This window comes from Empidonax traillii, unplaced genomic scaffold (assembly GCF_003031625.1).
Source record: "Empidonax traillii isolate 1590-97213 ecotype Southwest subspecies unplaced genomic scaffold, ASM303162v1 scaffold94:size1391941, whole genome shotgun sequence".
In the NCBI taxonomy this organism is placed as follows: domain Eukaryota; kingdom Metazoa; phylum Chordata; class Aves; order Passeriformes; family Tyrannidae; genus Empidonax; species Empidonax traillii.
The window spans coordinates 760,472-775,902 of record NW_020955287.1 but is presented as its reverse complement, the minus strand read 5'-3'; the positions used below and the strand labels follow the sequence as shown (position 1 = coordinate 775,902).

Genomic DNA, 15,431 nt, shown 5'->3' with positions numbered 1-15,431 from the left:
AAAAAAAAAAAAAAAAAAAAAAAAAAAAAAAAAAAAAAAAAAAAAAAAAAAAAAAAAAAAAAAAAAAAAAAAAAAAAAAAAAAAAAAAAAAAAAAAAAAAAAAAAAAAAAAAAAAAAAAAAAAAAAAAAAAAAAAAAAAAAAAAAAAAAAAAAAAAAAAAGGCAAGAGCAATATTTTCCTAATATTTTCCCTTCTGCAAACAAAGCAATCGCTCCGTGTGTGTGTCTGATGCCAAAAACTGCCTACTACTTCAACCTGAAATAAGGGGGAAAAATAGTCTGCAACTGCTGTTCAACAAGCCCAAGTTTCAACACAAATGACTGAAGTCTGGTAAAGAACCGGAATAGTAAATCGCGTAACAGAAACCACTTGCAAATCTCAGCAGATTACATTAAAAGTTTCATCTACAGTTACTTAAAACAATGCAATAAAATATTTGTCCAAAAGTATTTGCTGTTTCTCCTCATTTGTTTCTAAAAGTCACTCTTCTTTCACTGCCAATTTTAATCTCAGCAAGGCTTTTAAACTTCATCTTGCCACCACTACCCTCCAGCTTCCTAGAGGATTCAAACAAGAACTTTTAAGCTTACACTATCTCATTGATAAATCTGGCTTTAGATCAACTCCTTCAACTTCAAATTTCACATGGATTTGCTATTACCAAACACAAAGTCATTGCCTGCATAATTTCCAGCTTCTTTCAAGACAAAGATTCTCATCATAAAGCACAGTTCCTCTCTTTAGTAATAAATCAACAGTTCTGTAAACCAGTAAAATTACTTTCTAGTATCACATCCACCTACCATATAGGCCACAAACTCAGGCAAGGTTCAAACTGATCAGCTCTACACTTACGAAACTTTCCAGTGTAAGGGGGTGGGGGGGAGGTGGAAGATGACCTCCACACTTAGCCTTGACAACTAGGAAAACAAAGTCACAAGAGCAAAAGTTTCACATTAAAAAGATTAGATCATCTAATAGCTCTTGTTTTCTCAGGCTATTAAGGAAGATACTTCCTAGTGCTATATCCACTCCAGCTGTGACTCATCTTCCTGATGTCTGACCTGCCCTCTCTCAAAATACTAGTTTAGTATTTTACTAGTCCAGAAAAGCAGCCAGTACAGTAACTGGAAAGTATGGTTTCCAAAGAGACAAATAATGGCTTTCAGGTCTCCATTTCGAATTTTTAATCATCACAAGGGGTGACTAAACACACTGCAGTGTGCAGTGCAGACTTCCAACACCCCACAGATTGTATCACAGAAGAATTGGTTCAGAATCAATTTGAAGTTCATGGACACTCAGTTTTGAGCTGGGATAGGGAAGCTACAACCCATGGCCACATGTCCTACAGCTGCAATTCTCCCCAAACACACCATATCTGTTTAAAAACCAAAGTATTTTCAGCCAAAGATAAGTAAAGAGCTTTGTTTGAATGCCCTAGTCTTACCTCAAAGATGTCAATATTGAAATTTGATTAAAAATTTATTTTTCAAAAATACTAGTGACCATTAAAACAAATAGTCTGAAACTACAAAACCACCATTTTTTTTCTCCATTAAAGTTTAAGCTACAGGTTAGAAGGAAAAGGAAGTTATCCCAAAAGCATAAAATGTGTTTTAAGAAGTTGATTTTTTTTTTCTCTTTTAAAGATGGTAATAATATTGCTAATCCAGTAGCACCTCACAGAAAAAATAAAGCTAGTGCACCTATTTTTCATGGAAATAGGAAGGAAAACTATCCAGAGCCAAACTCAAACTGGCACAGCCCAGAAGTCAGACAATTGCATTTACTCCATCACCCCTCACAAAGCAGGGAAGGTAAGTCAATAAACTGACCCTTTAAGATCTGTCTAGTTCAGTAATTGTCATTGGTATCCAGTTGGCATTAAAAAAAAGTAGTCATGATCATGACCTTTGCATTTCTACAAACATTAGCCATTGTCATGAGGAAGACCCCTTTGGCCTCATAATTCACATGCTGTTAACAACCAGCAAGAACACAGCATGTGTGTCACTTACTAAATAATGTAAGAAAAATTGGATGTCACACTCATGCCCCACTGTTCCTGTGCACAGCCATGAGCACTGAAGCTAACCTGTATTACACTCAAAACTTTAGGAAGATTATATTTAATCTACTTTTGATATTCATGGGGCTTTTTGGACTACATTATCACTACTTTGGGGCAAGATGAAGGATTATTTGGCTTATTCATATTATTTCTATTTATTTTGTAGTATTTCTTTTTGCCTGGTTTCCAAGAGAAACATGGCTCATATTTTCTGTCAAGCACCTTTTAAACACAAAATTCCATGCAAATGAGACAGGGGAACAGAGGTCTGAAAGATACTTCAGCCTCTCAATATTGAAGATGAAACTTAGCCCGTTGAGGCAGGACATTCAGCCATGTGTTAGCTACAGGTAACGGCAGTACAAAAGCAAGCTGTTGGAAGGGCTGATCCTAACCACATCCTAAATACGGAAAACATTTTTAATCAGAGTTTATAACTCAATAAAATCCAAATCTATAGGAAACTAGGCTTCTTCATTTCTGACGCTCCTGGAATTGCTTGTTAATACTTAGTTTTATTACCTATAAAACTAATATGTGCAGAAAAGAAACCTATATGCTGTTTCATCTGGCTCACTGCCTGCAGAAAATGCACTGTGAGCAAAGGACAGAACTGGAACACTTATTGCAGCCCACCTCACCCAACCCAGTGTCCCACAGTAATCAAAGAAGAACAATAGGGTGGTCAAAACAACCTAAAAACAGGCATGGCATGTCAGACCACAAGCTGCCTTCCCTAAGTCACAGTGGCCAACAACAGATTCTCAGAGAAGAATACAGACTCAGTGATGTTCCTGCAGTAATAAGTACCCAAAATGCTCTCCCAGTCTCCACTGATCTGCAGCTCAAGGCTCATTTAACAGCAATCATAAATTCATCCAGCTGCTTTGGAAACTGCCTAAGCTTTCAGCACAGTCCTGAGAAAGGTGTGCCACTTCACACTGGCAGTTATAACATTTTATTTGCATTCAGCATGGCTCCTGATAATTTCATTTGGTGCTCCTCAGTTCTTCCTCTCCAGAAGACATCAACAGCTATCGCCTTCTGCCCCACATTATTTTATGAACCTCAGATGTCTTACTCCCAGGCTGTAGTCTAACCAATGTAGTTGTTCCTTACATAAGAGCATTTGGATCACCTTATTTTCTTTCTCTTCATTTTTTCCAATTTTAATATTTTAATTTTAATCTGTTATTGAAGAAACAAGAGGAAGGAGACAAAGTGCAAACGACCTTCAAGACGTAGGTATGCTAAAGATGCACGTGCATGGTATAATCAATTTTTTTTGCTTTGGTTTCCTTCCCCCACCCTCCAAAGACTCTTTAACATTTGCTTTCCTTTGTCTTTCCCCCCACAACATTACAGGCCATTAAGCTAGCATGTTAATAGCACTCTCCATTACAACCTTGAGACATTGTTTCTGAGCAATAGCCCTTTCAGAGTATCTATACAAAACTGACACACATTCATGCACTCTCTAAGATAAATACTGAGGTATTTCAGAAAGAGAACATATTCCCAGTCCATCATCAAGATGGAAAAGCAACAGAACTATCTGAATTCACCTCTATCCTTCCTCTTCTGTTATTACGATATGTGAGCGATTCTGTTGCAGTGCTTTGCAGTGAGAGGGAAAATACTGCATGTGAAAGAGGTAACAAACCATAGGTCATCTTAAACAGACTAGAAATTCTGCATATGGTAGCTGTACAGCCCAAGAACACTAACAAACCTCACTGGCAACTCATTCTGAAATTTCATACAAACCAGTGTTGTGTTTAACAATAACAAGAACGTGTGTACTAGGTAGTAGGTTTCATTAGAGAAATTTCAGTACAAAAGAGGATTAAACCATCACCGCGTAGAAAACAGAAGATAAGGTGGATTTTTTCTCTCTCTCTTCTGCCAAAGACTGGCAAAGATCAGTGAAATTAAACACTGCCCAAGGCAATTGTTAAAAGCAGTTTGGCCATTAAAGTCATGTCATCTGGTGACCCAACTGACCTACATTAACTCCAGGCTAAAGGGCAATGTCATCTCTCTTTTCCTATAGATAGCATGACTTTGCATCTTCAACACAGATGGAAGACAACCCCTATGGCCTTCTGGTTTCCACTGTATCCCTTGCTGCAAACCAAAGTTAGCTGCAACCAATCTTTTAAACTTGTTAGGCCTTACGGGGATTTTAGTTTTGTGAAACAAAGCTGAAAAACAGCAAAACTTTCTTCCCTTCAGATTATTCAAGCAATATCTATCTGACTAGAGGCTGTAGCACTTCATATACTCAATGATGGAAAAGATTAATAGGCTAATGCAAATATTACTTAAATTTTCTATATAATTATCTCTGGATACCTTCAGTTTGGATAGTCAGAATGAGAGATTATAGTAATTTTTCAATTATAACACTAAATGTCAGAGAAGAGGTACCCAACAAATAATTTACTTTAGATCTACTGAATGTCCTAAAGTTTTTCCACCTAGACTTGAGAGCTGCCATAATGGGACACTCCTCAAGAATTTTCCCAAAACTTTAATACTATATGAAGATCCTTCACAGTACACAGAAATTCTGTTCCACCAATAACATTGGGTCATTCCAATTCTAATCCACCTCAGCATTACTATGCTGAAGATCCAAGACCATTGCTTGCAGAACTGCAACAGAAGCAAACCCCTCCAAGCCCAATTTACCAAGCAGCAATCTTTTATACATTTCATATTTTATTACAAATTGAGTATAAGTGGCTCAACCAATGGTTTCAGTAAAGACAAATCTGGAATAGGAAAACTGACTTTTAAATTAGATGATTAGCACTTAAATAGATCAAACAAAATTTAACTTGCTTTTTCTCAGAGTCACAGAATAATTCAGATAGGGATAGATGTCAAAAGGTCTCTATTCCAACCTCCTACTAACAGCAGGATCAGCTGTGACAGCAAACCTGGCTGCTCAAGGCTTTGCCCAGTCAAGCCTTGAAAATCTCCAAGGATGCAGACTGTAAAGACACCCTGGGCAACCCATGTTCAGGGTGAAAAGGAAAGCTGCTCTACACTTTGTCAGTCCAAAGACCATCTCATTACAAGGGCTGTGTGTGGAAATTCCACAAAATCAGTTTATGGGAAAGAAAGTGGATGAGAATAGTTTTGTACTGGTTGTTATCAATCTGTCTTTTATGCAGTCATTGAGGAGAGCCCCCCCATCTTATTCACTGTTTCTTACAGCAAATAGTGTTCAGCACAGCCTGCTTTAAGAAGATTTAAAGTGGTTAAGATCTTGCAGCCTTAAAAGGGTTCTTGAATTATTTCTGTGTTCTGGTCTCACAGAGAAAACTACTTCATCAAAACCCAGAGAATATTCTTACATTCCATTCCACCTCTGCAAGACAAAACACTAATTTACACTGCAATAGCTTTCTTGTTTGCCAACAAAAGACATTTTGAAGAGCTGCCAGTGTGTCAGAAATGAAGTTTATAGCTTGATCCTGTAATGTCTGTGCCTCTTCATTAGCCATCTTTGCCACTGGGAACAAACTGCTAGGCTGCCTCGTGGGTCACTAGAATAGAATTTGTATCTTCTCCGGATGATGCAACTTTAAAACCCATGCATGTTTCATAGTGTGCTATTAATCTCAAAATCATATGCCCGCTAAAGCATTAGGTTGTTCTTACCCACAAAGAATAAAAATTATTCCCTTGTTTGAACCAGGCCCACACTAAACATTCTGGCAACTCATTCATCTTGTTGGATCTACCCATACTTCCAGTCTTCAAAATCTTTTAAGAGAAGGGAAGAAATGCATGCGATATGTAAGAATGCAGAGTTAAGTCAAGTCAAAATTTGATTTAACAGCCAAACTTTATGGAAAAAAACCAACGAAACAAACCAACAAACCTGCTTTCTCTGTTTTCACTCTACCCCGCTGAAGGATATTGGAAGATCTAAATGTATGTAATAACTAAATCCTTCTGACTGCTATTTAAAAATAAGGACATTCAAACATTGTCCATTAAAAAACCCCAAACCACCACCAACAAAACCCCAACAAACAACAGCTTTTAAGAAAAAAAAATTACATCAAAGTTGCAAAATTCTGATCTCAAATTCACTGTCAAGGCTGGAACCCTTACTAACAAAGTAGAATGTCCTCAAATTTCAGTGACCAGCACGTTGAAGAGAAGACCATGTACCCAATGACTCATGAAAGTTTAACTTTCATATGATTGTATTAACACATTTCAGTTTGTCCAAAACAATTATTTTGAACAGAAAGGTTTCTGTTGGATAGACTCCTGTCTTAAGATTACCATGAAAGAGAAGTTTCAGAAGGAATTAAAAAAGCAATGGAAAAAGCTGATCAAAAGGGACAAAAATCACGCTGAAAAAAACAGAAGAGGTAGAGTCAAAGAAAAAATGTGTTGAAAAATACATTTTTGTGCAAGACTTGCTCTTACTTTTTGGATGGTGTAGCAGAAAAAGGAAGAAGTAAACTTGGTTTTCATTCATAAAGTGCAAAGATCCCTTGAGGTCCCCACAAATGCTTTTAAATTATGTTTGATTATAGTTGGAATGCCAAAGCGTACACAAAGTACCCTGATACCCTCCCTGCTCCCTACAGTGGAGGCCCCCTCCAGACTACTCTGAAGGGCTCTGCATCTCAACGATACATGGGTGTTCATCCCCGCTCGAGCTCCAGCACGAAAGGAAGGTACAAATTACAGAATGGAAAAATTCTACCAGAGCAGCAATAAAGTCTCCTTCCACATCAACTTTCAATGATTATTTCAAGTTTGTGAAACAGCAAGATGAATTTTGTTTTATTTATTTTTAAAAAACAAGTTCTTGTGGACCCTTCTGCATTGAAGTCTGTCCTTAAAAAGCTTACATTTTAGTGCCCTTTTTTTTTTTTTTTTAAGGAAGGAATTTACAATCACCCCTAGTAAGCTTACAACATGTTGAACACTAGCAGTTTTGGATCTCAAAAGCTTCACAAGGTATAAAGAATTTGTTTTCCCCTCTTGTTTTACAGCCTTCAGAATATTGAAATAAAAGAAGCACCAAAAGTGTGACAACAGGTTTAAAAAAGTTGGAAAAGATTCATGAAAAGAAAATTTAGAATTATAATTGTTTATTAAATTTTATGTCCACAGCATCATTTTTTGAGTTGCATACCTTATTTCTCTTATGCATTGTACACATTCTTAAGTGAGATGGAAGATGACCTTCCTCATGGAAGTATCTGTATTTTCATACATGCATATACATTCCTTCATTCAGTGTTTTGTATGTACCAGGAAGATTTAAATCTTGTTATAAACAGCTTATTATAAAGCTAAATATTGAGAGACATTTTGATGTCAAATCACATCTTTGCCCAGGGCAACGTAACAACCACAAGTGCAGAACTGTTAAGGAAAGGACCTAATCAAGTTAAAGGCTTCCCTACAAACACCTAAAAATTATAATTTGTGAGAGATGCGTGCCAACCACCTTTCTGTCCTTCATTGCAGGGAGTAATTCAGTCTGCATTTGGCTTCACCCCTGTGGCGTCAGCCACCCATCTGTCACCTCCCTTTTTCTGGGGTAATCTGCTCTGTACTTATCTGCACACTGGCCTCCTAAGTCTTGCCTTCCTCAAGAAAGTTACCTCTTGCTGACATTGGGTGTAGCGAGAGTCGTAACCAACATGGGTAAACACTTGCCTGGCTAAGCACAAACCACTCTCAGCAGCATCTGCAAAACTGTAATAAAACGGTGCTCAACAGGCCCCCCCTCCTGCTTGTGACTCCAAAGAAACGGTATTTAGCTGCAAATGAGCAGCCATAAAGTTGTATTATACAATCTACTTTTATAAAGAAAGTAATCTAAGGGCATACTCTCAGTCTTGCCTAATTAAAGACAGCATGAACACTGGTGGTAATTTATTTCAGCAGCATGGGGATCTCACCCACTACATGGGTTTGTCCAATGAAGGGCTCTGGAGTATATGGTAACACACTCATTTCAAAGACATACAGGGAGAACAACACCTGTATTTGGTCTGTCAGGATTCTTCTCAACTAGAAACATTTCATTTATGTTAGGCAAAAAGGACTCATTATATACCATAACTCAGCCAACACAGCACAAATTATTGGGATGTAAAGACCTCACCATGTTCAAGAGTTAACATTTACACCAATTTTTTAAAAAACAGTTCTCCTAGCACAGATGCCAAAGATGTCTTTTGCAGCAACACACTAACTTTCAAGAAGCCAGCAGGTACTAAATCAATTTAAATGTCATATTCCCAGAATATATTTACAAGCCTGACCATCTCCTCTATAAATAAGCTTTCCAGGGAAGATGTGAGCAAGCATGTTTCTTCTTGAGCTAAATGGACACAGAGCAGCATCAATAAAACGTATTTGGCTACAAAAGTTCTGCATGAAGCTAAACTTTGTTAGAAAACACAGTTTCCTTTTTTTTCCCCAGCTGCTTAATTTTTAAAGTATGATTTCACAGATGCAGTAACACAGCTTACAAGACTCAGGTAACTGTCCCATATGTACTATAAGCAGAGAGGTAATACCCTGATGCAAACAGGAACTTCAATTTCTCCACGATTCTGTTGTCAGAAAAGGCACTAAGTCACATCTAGTACTCCTCACATCGGTATTCAGAGTTCTGTAATGAACATGCCTTAAAAAAACACTTTCCCATGCCTAAAATCCCTACACTAAACCAATGTGGCATTTTGTATGTAGCTTCTGATAAGTAGCACTGAAAATTTAAACAAGAGGAGGTAATTGATTCATTACATCTATTTCGACTATATTTCTTTTTGTATTTTTTGGTCCCCATTTCAAAAGGCATTCTTTAAATTGCCCTAATCTGCAAACAGCAACAATAAGTGTAGCAAATACTTGACAATGAAGATGTAAAGCCTCTAAAAACCTGTTACCTTAGTAACCATGGGAATGCAGGAGAATAAGAATACGAGGAGTGTCAGGACATCATTTTGGATTCCACAGGGTTTGGGTTGAAATACAGTCAGCTTTCATTAGCTTTTTGTTTTTCCCAGTAGGTCCTTGGACTTTGAAACAAAACCCGAATGACAACTATGAGCAATTCCAGCCTCACTCCTGATCAGCCACACCAAACAAAACAGCTCTTTTCACTATGAACCCCCCTCCTTTGCATCCAACAAGCCTGGAAACAAACATTATTTATGCTGCTGACCCCTCTGGGTATCACTAATAGATTGCATTCCAAAAAGAAGAGTAAAAAGAAGAGTCACTTTCATGGGACTTAATAGATAATTCACTTTAGACAAGCATACTGCAAGAAAAATAAGAAGTCAACATATCCTCCCAGGATATTTCTATAAACCCACAGTTTATTTACAGGCTTTATGAATTATGTTAATTCAACACTAACACTAAGAAGAATTTAGTTGTTCGTTTAAGTAATGCTATATTTACACTTTACTCATAGAGGAGGAAAAGAAATTGAAGATAAAGAATTGAGATCCATGCCCCACCTCCAATATCTGTTGGGAATCTTGTGGTCAAGACAGAACAAAGATCTCCCAGCTGCTAGCTTTAGCTGGCTTAATTTTAGGTCCATCACCTTATTCTTTGCTGCTATCTAGTCACTTGGGAAAACAATCTGAAAAAAGCTCCAGTCAAAACCATTGGAAAATGAGCAGGAAACTTAACCTTGTGAGAAAAACAGTAGAGAAGGAAAGAAGCATACTTTTGCTCAGGAGGGGATTAAAAATAAGAAAAAAAAAAGTTAAAATAATGGCCTACTTGGACATCATGCAATGACAAAAATCATTGCATCAAAAAGACTGGAGCTCAGAGACAGTAGCCTTACCTTGCCTTACACTGGTTCACCTCTTTCAACTGACAATATTTCTTTTCCATTCATAGAAATTACCATTCCAGGACAGCACTGACACATGCAAAAGCTACCGCCTCCACATATTTGCAGTCTTCTGCAGTCATTTATATACATACATAAAATAGTACCAGATCGTGGCAACACTTGTTTTACATGCAATAGTCTAGATTTTTTTTTTTTTTAATACTACATTGAATCATATTAAACACCAAAGTTACATCCTCAAAGCAAAACAGCAGTGTATCTCCAGGCAACTGCAACTTCCAAGTTAAATCAAACAGAATATCCAGATTAAACCAAATCAGTTGATATATATGGAAGAATACTTTCTGCATGATCCACTCAAACGTTTTGCATATCATATATATGTGTGTGTGTATATATATACATATATGTAAATATATAAAGGAGTTGCTATTCCCCACTGTTGAATGGGAAACAGGCTCATCTCCACAATAGTAAGGACATTCACAACAGCAATGAGCCAGTAGGTTACAAAACAGAACATTTTACTCAGACATATGCAGAAGGAAGGCCATCCCAGGTTTTAAGACATGAGCTTAGGCCTCAGAAGTCCAACATTCAGGTCAACTACCTGCTGGGGTTTTTTTGGTGGCTCAGTTCTCTGAGGAAACAAGATAAAACAAGCACAACCATAAAAAATTTCTTAGGAGGAAAGGATGTCAGATGAAATTACAAGTTCTATGAAGTAAAAAAAAGTTTCGTAAAAAGATTTATTGAAATTAATTTCTTTAGCACACAAACGAAATTCGGAATATTATTAAAACCAGGTATGAGTTTGCGTATATAATAATAAAAAATTTATTTCCAAGCTTCCCTCTAATCTACTCCATCTTGCTTCGTTTCTTTAAGACTGGTGGCACACACAGTTTCTGTCTAGCCTGCCATAGCCTTGACTGCCAACCTGAGCAGAGTTGGCTTGCTTGCCATTGCTTGGCCAGCCCTTGAAAGGGTTCCTCCAGCAAGGAAGAAGGCAGATACTCTCCCAGTAGTATCTACACCCAGAAAGACTCTACAGTGAAGAAGCAGAAATGCAACCAAAGTTAACTTAAAATCAGTCAATTTCACCTAACCACCATGAATGCTCTCCCTGAATCTCACTTCTTTAATGCAGAAGATGAAAAAACAGCCTAAAGCAGAAGTCACAAGCAGCCCCAGAAATTGTTAGTCTTTTACAGAGAGTGCTGCCAACTACTAATCAGTCCCATCAACCACAGCGATCATCCAAGAGGCATGTTAGATGACCAGAAGACCACAGGGCAGAACGGACCATAACAGCTGTTCTCCTGCAACACACCTCCAGAGACTGAAAAGTAATTACAGCTTCCAGAAGTGATCTAAGTGGAGCAGTTGAGCCAGGAGCCAACTCAACATAAAACAAAGATTAAAGGATGAGCACAGCCCCGTATGTCCAAGGCCTAGAGCTCTTCTGAAGGTATTTACCCGAGCAATAACTTTTAACACAGAAGAGGGCTGTAATGGACTATGACAGTCGGCCACGTAACTCTGGAGAGGATGTGTTTGGTTTTGGTCTTTTTCCAAAGTTAAAGTTTCAGCTTTGTGGCTTCAGAAAGATACTTGTTGGAAACAAAGGGCTCCCTAAAAACTTTTACTTAGTGCTTATTCCCTGGAAAGCCTGCCAGTGGTGCTGACAGCCAGACCTTCCTACAAGAAAGGAAGCTTGGCGCTTTCAGCTTTGATGCATATGATTTTGGAGTTGGGGATGGAGGCTGGGATGAAAAGGGTAACATTGGTGCAGTGTCCAAACTCTGTCCTGCAAACCACAAACAGGACTTTTTATCACAGGAGAGGAAGATTTCTCAAATTGGTATTAAGGACGGCACGGCTGCCAGTTCTGTAAATGGAGGCTGGGTCAGAACTGCAACAGGGACACTATAACAATGACATACGTGAGGAGCATACAGGAAAAGCAGTTATCATGACCCTACCCCTGTGCTACCCTTCCCAAAAGAAAACCCCTGCCCAACACCCTGACACTGAATAGAGTTCCTCTGACTCTGGTTGACTGCATTCAGAAGGGAAAAAATACACATAAATAATTCCATCCTTGCAGTAGCAACACAAGAAGGTGAATGCAAGCAGATGCCAGTCCTGTACAGACTTCCCTTTCTAGAATTACTGCCCTCCCTTCTGTAAAGCAAGCCTCAGGTGCTGTGCCTTCTGACTGGCAGATCTGTAGATGCTTTTATCTGGGAACAAAGGACACGCCAGACCTGTTCTAATGGGAGAAGTACAGTACAACCCAAGCAGAGAAAGCACAAAGGTAAGTGCAGGCCTGTATTCTCACTGCTCTGTCATCTACATGCACCATGAACTCAGCTGCTTTCCCCAGATGCTGAAAGAACTGGACTATTTGTCACTTCCCTACACTTGAGCTATATACTTTAGTAATGCTCTTTTAAGGGAACAGAAAAAAACCTGGATTAGAACAACCACTCATCAATTTCTCTATGCCAGATACAAAAATGTGTTCTAAATATCTAGAACAGGGTTTTCAAGTCTGAAATAAAATTCCCAGGTTCTTATTTTTTTCCCCTCTCACAGAAACTCATTCTGCAGGAAGAAATAGAATTTAACCAGTACTCAAACCAGCTCAGAACAGTTCCTAAACTGCCAAGTTTAAGCTCCCTGGCCAACATCAACCTAGTTGGTGCTAATTCTACAAATGATTTTTTGATCTCAGTGTCATTTCAAAACAGACTGGAAACACCCAAAAGGCATGTTGGTGGTAGCTATCACTTTCTACCAAAAGGAGGGCAAAATGTAGCACATATGAACATTCAATTAATTTTACAGAAGTGATGTCTGTACACCTGTCCAGTTTACAAAATTTCCAAACCAATCCCAAAATAAGATTTCTCTACCTAACAGAGGATTTATATTTAAAAATACTTCAAAGCATGTTTTGCATTAATTATTTGGGAAAAAACCAAATCTATTCAGTACTTATAACTTCCTCCCCATTGTGTTACACTGCACTGCATCAAGGGATTCATCCATCTAAAAAGTTACCTAGAGAAAGACATCATTTTTCAAGTGGATCAGTTCCTCTGCCAGATCCCAGCATATGCCAAACAAACAGTAGCAAAGTAGGGGGAAAAGGCTGAGGGTGGGATGAGGAGATGGGCAAGGAGGATGCAAGGGCTGATGGACCAGCAAGCCACAGCACTGACACACAGGCTCGTTCACGTGGTTTTATATGAACCTTCCTTATTAAGCCAAATCACAGATGCAACTTTCTTTTAACAGGACAGAAATCTGACAAGTATCCCTGACCCAACACTTCACTAAATGAATGTTCAGTAGGCACTTTGCCATCGAATTCAAAACGAGCTGAATCCCACATACACCCAGGACCATGCTGGAAAGCGGCACTCAACAGCTCTCCTACCTGTGGAAAGCAATCTGGAAAGCATGGGGGAAAAACAGAAGAGAAAGGGAAATTAACTTTCCTTACACCTTTAAGTCTGTGAAGTAACCTTTGAGAATTACCTCCAAATTTCATCCACTGAGTGACAAATAGGCTGAACTCAAATAAGCAAAGACCTGTAAGATGTCAAGGCATTTGTATGGAAGGTCTTTCCTTCTTACACTCCTCCATAACACAGCATCATGTAAACGCTCCAGGAAAGAGTTTCACTAACTGAAGGAAATACCAGTGACCATCATTTTCCTATTGCACTGGGGAACTTCCCTACCTTTTGGCAGATACTGCCTGTCTCCCTGTGCCACAAATGCCTTATTTTCCCTTAGCAGATACTCAGAACTATGAAATGTTTCTCTGAATACTGAAATTCAGGGCAGGGAAGATAATGGTATCAGACTGCTCAGTAAATAATTGCCAGCTATAGAGGATGTACACAGATTTTCATGTGCATGCACCTTGAACCTTGCATGCATAAAACACACTTGCTTTTGTGGAAAAATATGGGCTTCTGCAACATTAATAAAACAGAGGACTTAAAAATAATCTGAGTTCAAATCTATCAATCACCCTACCACTAAGCAAACTCCAGGAGGTACTCAAACAGAGAATGATTTTCTGACAATTAAGCAAGAACAATAGCAAATATTCCATTTGTAATTAAGAATTTGGGGTTTGTTTTCACAGGAACAGTGGGGATTTCTTCAATAGTGACTTCAATTAACTTCTGCTCTCCCCCACTGTCACAAGGTTTAATGGGCCCAAAACCATGGCTGCTTTTCCCCAACAATTTCAGGTTGAAAAAACACCTTATTACATCCTCTTTAAAAATGTTCCAGTTACATGCATTACACTTGCCTGCTATAATGCAGGCATTTCCCAAGAGGAAAGAAAACAAAAACTAAAAACCCAAACCACAAAACAGATAAATAAACCCCAGTAAAACCAGAGTTAGTAGCCCCAGAAAAACCAAAATCCCTTAAATATTAAAAAAAAGAAAAATAAAATTAATAGGTCTGTTTTGTGCTTGTCACAAGCCAACCTGCTGATTCAGGGCAATGTCACCAACAGTATTCTTATCTGTAAAGGGTAAGAATCAATTGTTTGACAGAAACAAAGGAGAGCTCAACAGGAAATCAACCAGCTTGGGACAGATGGTCACTGAATCAAGTTTCACCCCTCCCCTCTCCAAAAATAGGCTTAAGAGGCATTTTCTGTTACCAAGCAACAGCCCAAAGGAAGGCATAAATCTTTTCCTACGTATTATTCCCCTCCTCCCCGACACACATACATTTCAATCTACTAGGGCGGTACGTTTGTGGGTTTGTTTATTTTCCACATAACAGGTAGGAGGAGGGTTTATTCCGTGTGATGATGCCCACTAGCCATGTTTCTCTTTTTTTAAGGCAAAAAGGAGGTTAACTGAAACCATGCTATGAGAGCTAGCCTGAAGCTGGGTTACAAGCAGGGATCCAATGCTAGTTAGAAACCCCTCCGTGTTCGGCCAAGGTTCACTGGAGACCTGAGAAATGACTCCCCAAAGATGGGAATTCCCGATGGCTATTTTATATAAAACCAACATGACCCTCATCACACCCTGACAAGAGAGGTCACCTTTTTTTAAAACTCATCAAAAAACCCTGTACCCGTTGTCTCCCACATAGCTGCTTTAACCCATCAAAATCTATAAAACTTAATTCCCAAAAAAAGCACTGTGGTATCTTTAATATAACACACAGACCAGAGGACTTCCAAACCATTTGAATTTTCAGAGCATTAATTATCTAGCACATCAACCACCTTAAGTGAAAATTGGAGTATGGGAAGAATAAGAAAGGATAATCAAAAATTTACTGTTCTGAAAGGCCAGGGAGAAAAGAAGTGTGTGGGGGGGATGGAGGGAAGAAAGAGACCCGAAGAGGCTGTTTGCAGAAAGCAGGGAAGAGGGGGAGGGGAACAGAGCCCGGGGGTGAAGGACAGCACCTCTGAAATTCAGATTAGCA

The 15,431-nt window shown here is 38.6% G+C and overlaps 1 protein-coding gene across 10 annotated transcripts in view; it reads right to left on the bottom strand.

The window, feature by feature from the left end:
* GREB1L (GREB1 like retinoic acid receptor coactivator) overlaps positions 1-15,431 on the bottom strand; it is a 139,438-nt gene that overhangs the window by 110,629 nt on the left and 13,378 nt on the right. The window contains exon 1 of one of the 10 annotated variants that reach the window (XM_027881750.1): positions 9,019-9,075. The exons of the other annotated variants lie outside the window; for them this stretch is intronic. The gene's annotated coding sequence lies outside the window, so the exon portion shown is untranslated. Of the gene's footprint in view, positions 1-9,018; positions 9,076-15,431 lie in introns of those variants that run through there. 10 annotated transcript variants of the gene reach the window in all.